Genomic DNA, 7550 nt, shown 5'->3' on the forward strand with positions numbered 1-7550 from the left:
CGATTCAGACCATGAGGTAATTAAGCTCAAGAAAAAGGTTCGATCTTTCTCTAAAGACAAAGTTTGTCTCCTCCTAGATCAATTCATAGATAAATGTCGTGTCCAAACTAATAAATTGGAAGCTATGCAAATCGAAATTGAGGACATAGCTGAGGAAAATGTAGTCCTAAAAGAAAGTCTAAATGAGAATGATCAACCTAGTTCCATGTTGAGTCTTGAAAAAGAAATCAAAAAGCTTCGAAAACAAAATTTGTTCTTAGTCAACAAAATCGATGAAACCAATGCAACAGATCCCTGCACTGTTGCATCAAGTTCTAACAAAGGAAATGTGTCATCACTAACACTAGAACGTGACCAACTTTTGATTGACTTAGCTACTCGTAACAACGAAAAGGATGATCTTGTTAAGATTGCTGAAATGTTAAATGATGAGTCTAGTCATGTCAAAAGTGCCTTAGAACGAGCTCAAAAATCAAACGATGACCTTCTTGCTCAAATTGAGATGTTAAAAAAGGCTGAACAGACTCATGCCACAGAGGTCTCCACTGTGGCATCTGATTCAAGAAAAGAAATAGATACTCTCTCAAGATTAGTATCTTCTTTAACTAAGGAACGTGAAACTCTTCTAGCTAACCTCAAATTGTGTCAAAGGGATAATAAACAATTAGAACAAATTGGAATGTTACTTAGTGATGAAGCAAGACTTGCAAAACAAGCTTTCAACAATTTAGGTAAACTGAATCTTAATCATCTTGCTAAAATCGAAACATTAACTAAAGATTTAGATGAGGCTAAGATGTTCTACTTAAAATGGGAAGGAAGTCAGAATGTTTTAGAGTTTCTCTTAAAACAATCACAAGAATATGAAAAATTTGCAAAGAATCTTTGGACTTGGTTTCAAATGCAACAAGAGTAGCACACACCGTTGCACTCAAACCAGGATCCAAGTCTAACCGACTTCCGAAGAAGAAAGTATCTTTGGTCTTCCGAGTACGTCATTTGTAACTATTGTGGCAAAACAGGTCATGAGTTTAATGGTTGTGACAAAAGAGTCCGTGACTTAGAAAGAAACACTAAGAATGCTAAACAAGTATGGATAAAGAAAGAGGAAGTCAAAAAGGTCGTTGTCAAGAAGGAGCCCAAACTTGTTTGGGTTCCTAAACTAAATGTTTGATTTCTTATAGGCATTAGTGAGGGGCAGCAGCAATTGGTACTTAGACAGTGGATGCTCTCGTCACATGACGGGAGATGAAAACCAATTCCTCTCGCTAGAAGCCTACGATGGTGGCATGGTGACTTTTGGCGACAACAAGAAAGGTGAAATCATTGGTATTGGAAAAGTTGGTAAGTCAAAGTCATTATGTGTGGACAAAGTGTTGCTTGTCAAAGGGTTGAAACACAATCTCTTGAGCATTTCACAACTTTGTGATCGAGGTAATATTGTTGAATTTCTTGCTAGTGAATGTAGAATCATCAATGGAAAAACTAGAGAACTCATACTTGAAGGTAAACGTGTCAAAGATGTCTACATGACTAATTTGTATGCATTGTCGGGTCAATCACTATCATGCATGAGTGTTCAAAAGAACGACCCTTGGCTTTGGCACAAACGACTTGGTCATGTAAATGCTAAGACACTTAACACTCTTAAGAGACTTGATCTAGTTGACGGCATTCCTAACATTAAATTCGAATTCAAATCACTTTGTGATGATTGAATTAAAGGAAAACAAGTTAAGTGCTCTTTTAAATCCAAAAAGGTTGTTAGTACTTCCCTACCTCTTGAACTCATTCATATTGACCTATGTGGACCCATGCGAGTTGTGAGTAGAGGTGGAAGTCGCTTTATTTGTGTCATTGTAGATGACTTCACAAGATTTGTTTGGCTTCTCTTTTTAAGTTCTAAGGATCAAACATTTGATGAGTTCTTAATTTGGGTCAAAAAGGTTCAAAACAAATTTGGTTATAAACTTGTCTCATTAAGATCCGACCATGGAACCGAATTTGAGAACTCGTCATTTGAGTCTTATTGTAATGAGTATGGTGTTAGTCACAACTTTTCGGCCGCAAGAACCCCACAACAAAATGGGGTTGTGGAACGAATGAATCGAACTCTTGAAAATATGGCTAGGACCATGCTCATTAGCTCTAAGGTTCCTAAGAATTTTTGGGCCGAAGCCGTAAACACATCTTGTTATATTTACAATCGTGTCATGATTAGAAAAATCATTGAGAAAACTCCCTATGAACTACTACGAGGTAGAAAACCTAATCTTTCACACTTAAAATGTTTTGGTAGTAAATGCTTTGTGCACAACAATGGAAAAGACAACCTTGGCAAATTTGATGCTCGTAGTGATGAAGGAGTTTTTGTTGGTTATTCCGATCATAGTAAAGCCTATAAAGTTTATAACAAAAGGACCATGAAAATGGAAGAAAGCGTTCATGTAATATTTGACAAATCTAGTCTTTTTGTGTCAAACACACATGTTGATGATGAGGATGATGAATATGATGATGATTTTGAGATTGGTATGATACGACATGAAATGGATCAAGTGGTAGAAGAAGCTGAGCAACAGTTGGAACCACTGTTGCATGAGGAGGATGCGCAAAATTTAGGGGGAACTAATCGTCCTCCTACACAAGATGATGCTACCTCATCCAGGGGGAACAAGGATGGTGAAGAACAGCCCAACCTAATCATAAACGAACCACAATCACCTCCTTCAAACATTTCTCATGCAATGGTCCCCCATCACATGCATTTAACAACCCGAATCTTCTAACTCACTTATCCCCAAGAAATGGAAACACCAAAGCTCACATCCATTATCAAACTTAACCAGTGACCTAACCTCTGGAATAAAAACCAGATCATCGCTTCAAAATTTCTGTGCACACAATGCCTTCATCTCAAAAAATCGAACTGGACCATGTCACAAGAGAGCCTTGATGATGAATCTTTGGATGATTGCAATGCAAGAGGAATTGGAGCAATTTGAAAGGAACAAGGTATGGCATCTTGTCCCTAGGCCCTCCCAACGATCGTAATTGGTACACGATGGGTCTTTCGCAATAAGCTAGATGATGTTGGAGAAATCGTAAGGAATAAAGCTAGACTAGTGGTGCAAGGTTTTAACCAACAAGAAGGAATTGATTACGATGAAACCTTTGCACCGGTAGCTAGGCTTGAAGCCATACGAATGCTTGTAGCTTTTGCGTCTTTTCAAAGTATAAAGCTTTTTCAAATGGATGTCAAAACTGCATTTTTAAATGGATACCTTGATGAAGAAGTGTTCGTTGAACAACCTCCGGGCTTTATAAACAACGAGTTTCCCAACCACGTTTTTAAACTAGATAAAACACTCTATGGTTTAAAACAGGCTCCTAGGGCTTGGTATGATAGGCTTTCAAAGTTTCTATTGGAAAATGGTTTCATACGTGGGTCCGTGGATAAAACGTTGTTTATTAAGTCACAAGGAGATGAACTGTTGCTTGTGCAAGTATATGTCGATGACATTATTTTTGGTGCAACTAACAATGTTCTTTATAAGTACTTTTTTCGATTTGATGACTTGAATTTGAAATGAGTATGATGGGAGAACTTGGATTCTTTCTTGGTCTTCAAATCAAACAATGTGAAAATGGAACGATGATTCATCAACAAAAGTACTTAAAGGAAATGCTAAGTAAGTTTGGGTTGACTAACTCTAATCCTATGCCTACACCAATGGTGTCTAAAGTCAAGCTTGACAAAGACGAAAACGGTAAGAGCATTAGTGAAAAGGTATATCGAGGTATGATCGGTTCCTTACTTTACTTAACCGCTAGTCGACCCGACATACAATTTAGTGTGTGTGCTTGTGCCCGTTTCCAATCAAATCCTAAAGAATCTCATTTCAAAGCCGTCAAACGGATTTTTAGGTATTTGATTGGAACACAAGGGCTATATCTTTGGTACCCAACTCACTACGAACTTGATCTTGTAGGTTTTTCGGATGCGGGCTATGCCGGTGATACATTGGATAGGAAAAGCACTTCGGGCATTGCTACTTTCCTAGGACCATGTCTCATTTCATGGGCTTCGAAGAAACAAAACACCGTTGCATTGTCCACGGCCGAAAGCGAATATGTGAGTGCCGCTCTATGTTGTGCACAAATTCTTTGGGTACGTCAACAATTGCATGATTATGGCCTTACTTTCGAGACTACCCCTATTTTTTGTGACAACACTAGTGCAATTAATATATCAAAGAATCCTATACAACACTCACGAACTAAACACATCGACATACGACATCATTTTCTACGTGATCAAGTTGAGAAAGGTCATATTTGTCTAAGCTTTTGTAAAACGGAAAATCAAATTGCGGACATTCTTACAAAACCGTTAGAAAGAGAACAATTCGAAAGACTTCGGTCGGAAATTGGTTTATTAGGTGACATACCGCTAAATTAAAATTACGTTTTCCAATGATTGATTAGAGGGAGGAATTATTACATGTAATTAAATATTAGCTAATATGGTAGATGCATGCAAATATCGAACAAATGTGACTGACAACCGTATGAGTGCACTTGAGTTGTTTTTACATTGAGCTTCCAAAATCACTTTATGTCCCATCACTCCTAAAAACCTACACCCTAGCCTCACTCTATCAACACTCAACCGTCCCCTCACCTAGATTAATTACACCAACCCCCATTTACTTCCATGTTTCCACTAAACACATCCTATTACCCACTAAATAAACAACCACCCTCACCTTTTTCGGTTTCCCAAAAACCGTCAAAACCATTTCCCCTTCCACTCTCTTAAAATGCCTCCAAGATTTTCAAAAGAAGTTCTTCAACTCAGAGATACATTTAATCCAAAATTCATTGCCAAAAAGATGGCTCCCAAAACCGCTGCCAAACCAAATGAGATCACCCGCCATCGCCAAACCAACCGTTGCAGATTGCACGAAAGAAGACAACCGCCAAAAGGGGCGGTGGTCGTGGCAGAGGAGGAAGAAGTAGGAATCCTCCTATTTCTCTCCAATTAGATGCTGAGGTGGACATTGACACCGATGAAGAAGACTCCGGTTCTAAGGGAACCAAAAAGAATGAAGATATTGAAGAATCAAGTGATGTTGTCGAAACAAGTGAAAAGGGAAATCACTCAAGTGAGATGAAAGAGGGGGAACTTGAAGGAGAGAAATCAAAAGAGGGAAACAAAGAAAAAGAAAGTGAGGAAAAATAAAAAGAAAGTAAAGAAAAATTAGAGGAAAAAGAAAAGGAATGTGAGGAAAAATCAAAAGAAAGTCAAGGGGATTCAAAAGAAAAAGAAAAGAAGGAGAAGAGTGACGATGAGAAAGATGTTGTTGAAAAGAATGATGATGATGTACTATTGAAAGATTTGGTGAGTGAAACTTTAGAGAAGGATAAGAGGAGTGAGAGTGATGCAACGGGGCCTCCATGTTGAAAGGGAAATCGGTTCCAATCTTTGAAAAAATCGATTATGAAGTTGTTGATGTTGAAGATCGTGATGATACCACAATGGTGTTTTATGATGGGCTTGACCCATTGTTCTCAAAACCTGCATCACGAACCCGGTCCAAGAGAAAGATGCTTGAAATATTTGGTGATGATGACGAGGATGTGACCCCGGAGGCATCCCCTCCAAAACCCAAGGTTACTCAAAGAAAAAGGGGATCCGGGTCAAAAACCAAAGCAACCAAAAGGGCTCGTTATCATCGGGATTTGCCGAGCATAGATGAAAATGAGATCATTGAGGAGAAGGTTCCTCTCAACACATGCATGGATCTTGTCATTGCTCCCTTTGCCGAATCATTCAAGAATGACATCTTCAACCATCTTAATTCTCTCGATCTCCCGGAGGAGATCTTCAAGCTTTGCCACGGTACACTGATTTGTTGCTTCCACAGTGGAAGACGTTATAAGAAATCTTGGTATGACACCTCTCCTGCTTTTAAATACTTCAAAGAGGCTATGTATGCACAGGGTTGGGTGAATCTGTTGGACAAATATAGTCCCATGTATTTGTCCGAAGTCATCCAATTCTATGCAACGGTCAAGGTAGATGTTGAATCTGGAACTCTCTCAGCTTTTATAAATCAGAAACCCTTTGTCTTAACCATCGACCAACTTGCCGCTCACTTGGATATTTGTGATGTCGGGCTTACCTCCTTCCCCAAACGAGATTGGGGTGAAATTGATGAGGTTACCTCTACCCAGGTCATGAAGGTTCTTCGACCTCATGACGATGATGGCCCTACCAACATATATGCATTTGAATTAACCGCCCCCATCCGGTTCATCTTCAACCTGGTTTTTCGTAACCTTGTCCCTTCCAACAATAGCCGTGGGAGATGTTCTCTCCTTGACATGCTCCTGATTCATCACATTGTCAAGCATAAACCCATTAACCTTCCTCGCCTCATGTTTCATCGAATTCTTGAGATGTCCACTGAGTTCCAAAACGGCAACTTTGACAAAAATGCCGTGGTCCCTTATGGTATGTGGCTCTCGATCATCTTTATGAGGGAGGGGTTATTATTGAAAGGAAGCCCTGCAATTGAGAAATTAACTGATGAAATGACACCGGGCCTTCTTTCTCGGATGAACTTGGAGATTAAGAATGGCAAATTGGAAAGGAAGAATCAGTCGGGTTCTACAGTGGGTTCTACCGTTGAAATGGGTGTGGTCCTTGCAAAGTTGGATGAGCTCCTTGGGATTGTGAACCGGTTGGTCAAAGAACAGGGCAAGTTGAGGGATGAAGTTGGTGATCTTCGCACCATGAATGAAGATCTCCTTGAACGTCTTCAGAATGCCTCCTAAACTCATGCCTCTTTAACCCGTTTCTACTCTTGAACTTTGGCTCTTTGTTTCGTTTTAAGACACTCTCTTGCACCTTCGGTTGTTTGTTTTTATCTTGCTTGAACTCTTTGCGTGTGTTTTAATCGTGTTGCTTGCCTTTTGGACATGTTTTCTCCTCCTTTGACGATGTCAAGAGGGGGAAGTAGTTTAAAATTATGCTATGTGTGATCTTCTAACTCTTAGGCTAACGTTCACCTTAATTATGTCTTAGCTTCCATGATTAGATGTTTTACTTTGGCCAAGCATGTTGCACCTTTCGAATACCTTGATCATGTTTATTAATTATGTTTATGTTGAAATTGACCAAAGACCGACTAACCATGGGCTAAGGGGGAATATCACACATGTTTGGACTTGTCATCATCAAAGGGGAATTTGTTAGAACACATTGGATTGATGATGCCAAGTCCCCTTGTTATTTGATTGTTTGCTCTTAGTTGAAACAATTAGTGAATGAAGCAATCAAATGGACTTTCAACAATGATTCAAGATGATCAAGCCAATCAAGGAAGTCAAGACAATGATACTTTCCAAAGCCATAGTCGATATATGTAAGAGTAAGTGTAACATTCTCATTTTAGTCAAGTAATAGCAAAACCATGCAACGGACATGTCATCGTGGTTTCGGTACTATCATACGGAGGAGTTTTCGTCCAAATGTTTTTAAG

The sequence above is a fragment of the Silene latifolia genome, chromosome 6, assembly GCF_048544455.1.
Source record: "Silene latifolia isolate original U9 population chromosome 6, ASM4854445v1, whole genome shotgun sequence".
Taxonomy (NCBI): domain Eukaryota; kingdom Viridiplantae; phylum Streptophyta; class Magnoliopsida; order Caryophyllales; family Caryophyllaceae; genus Silene; species Silene latifolia.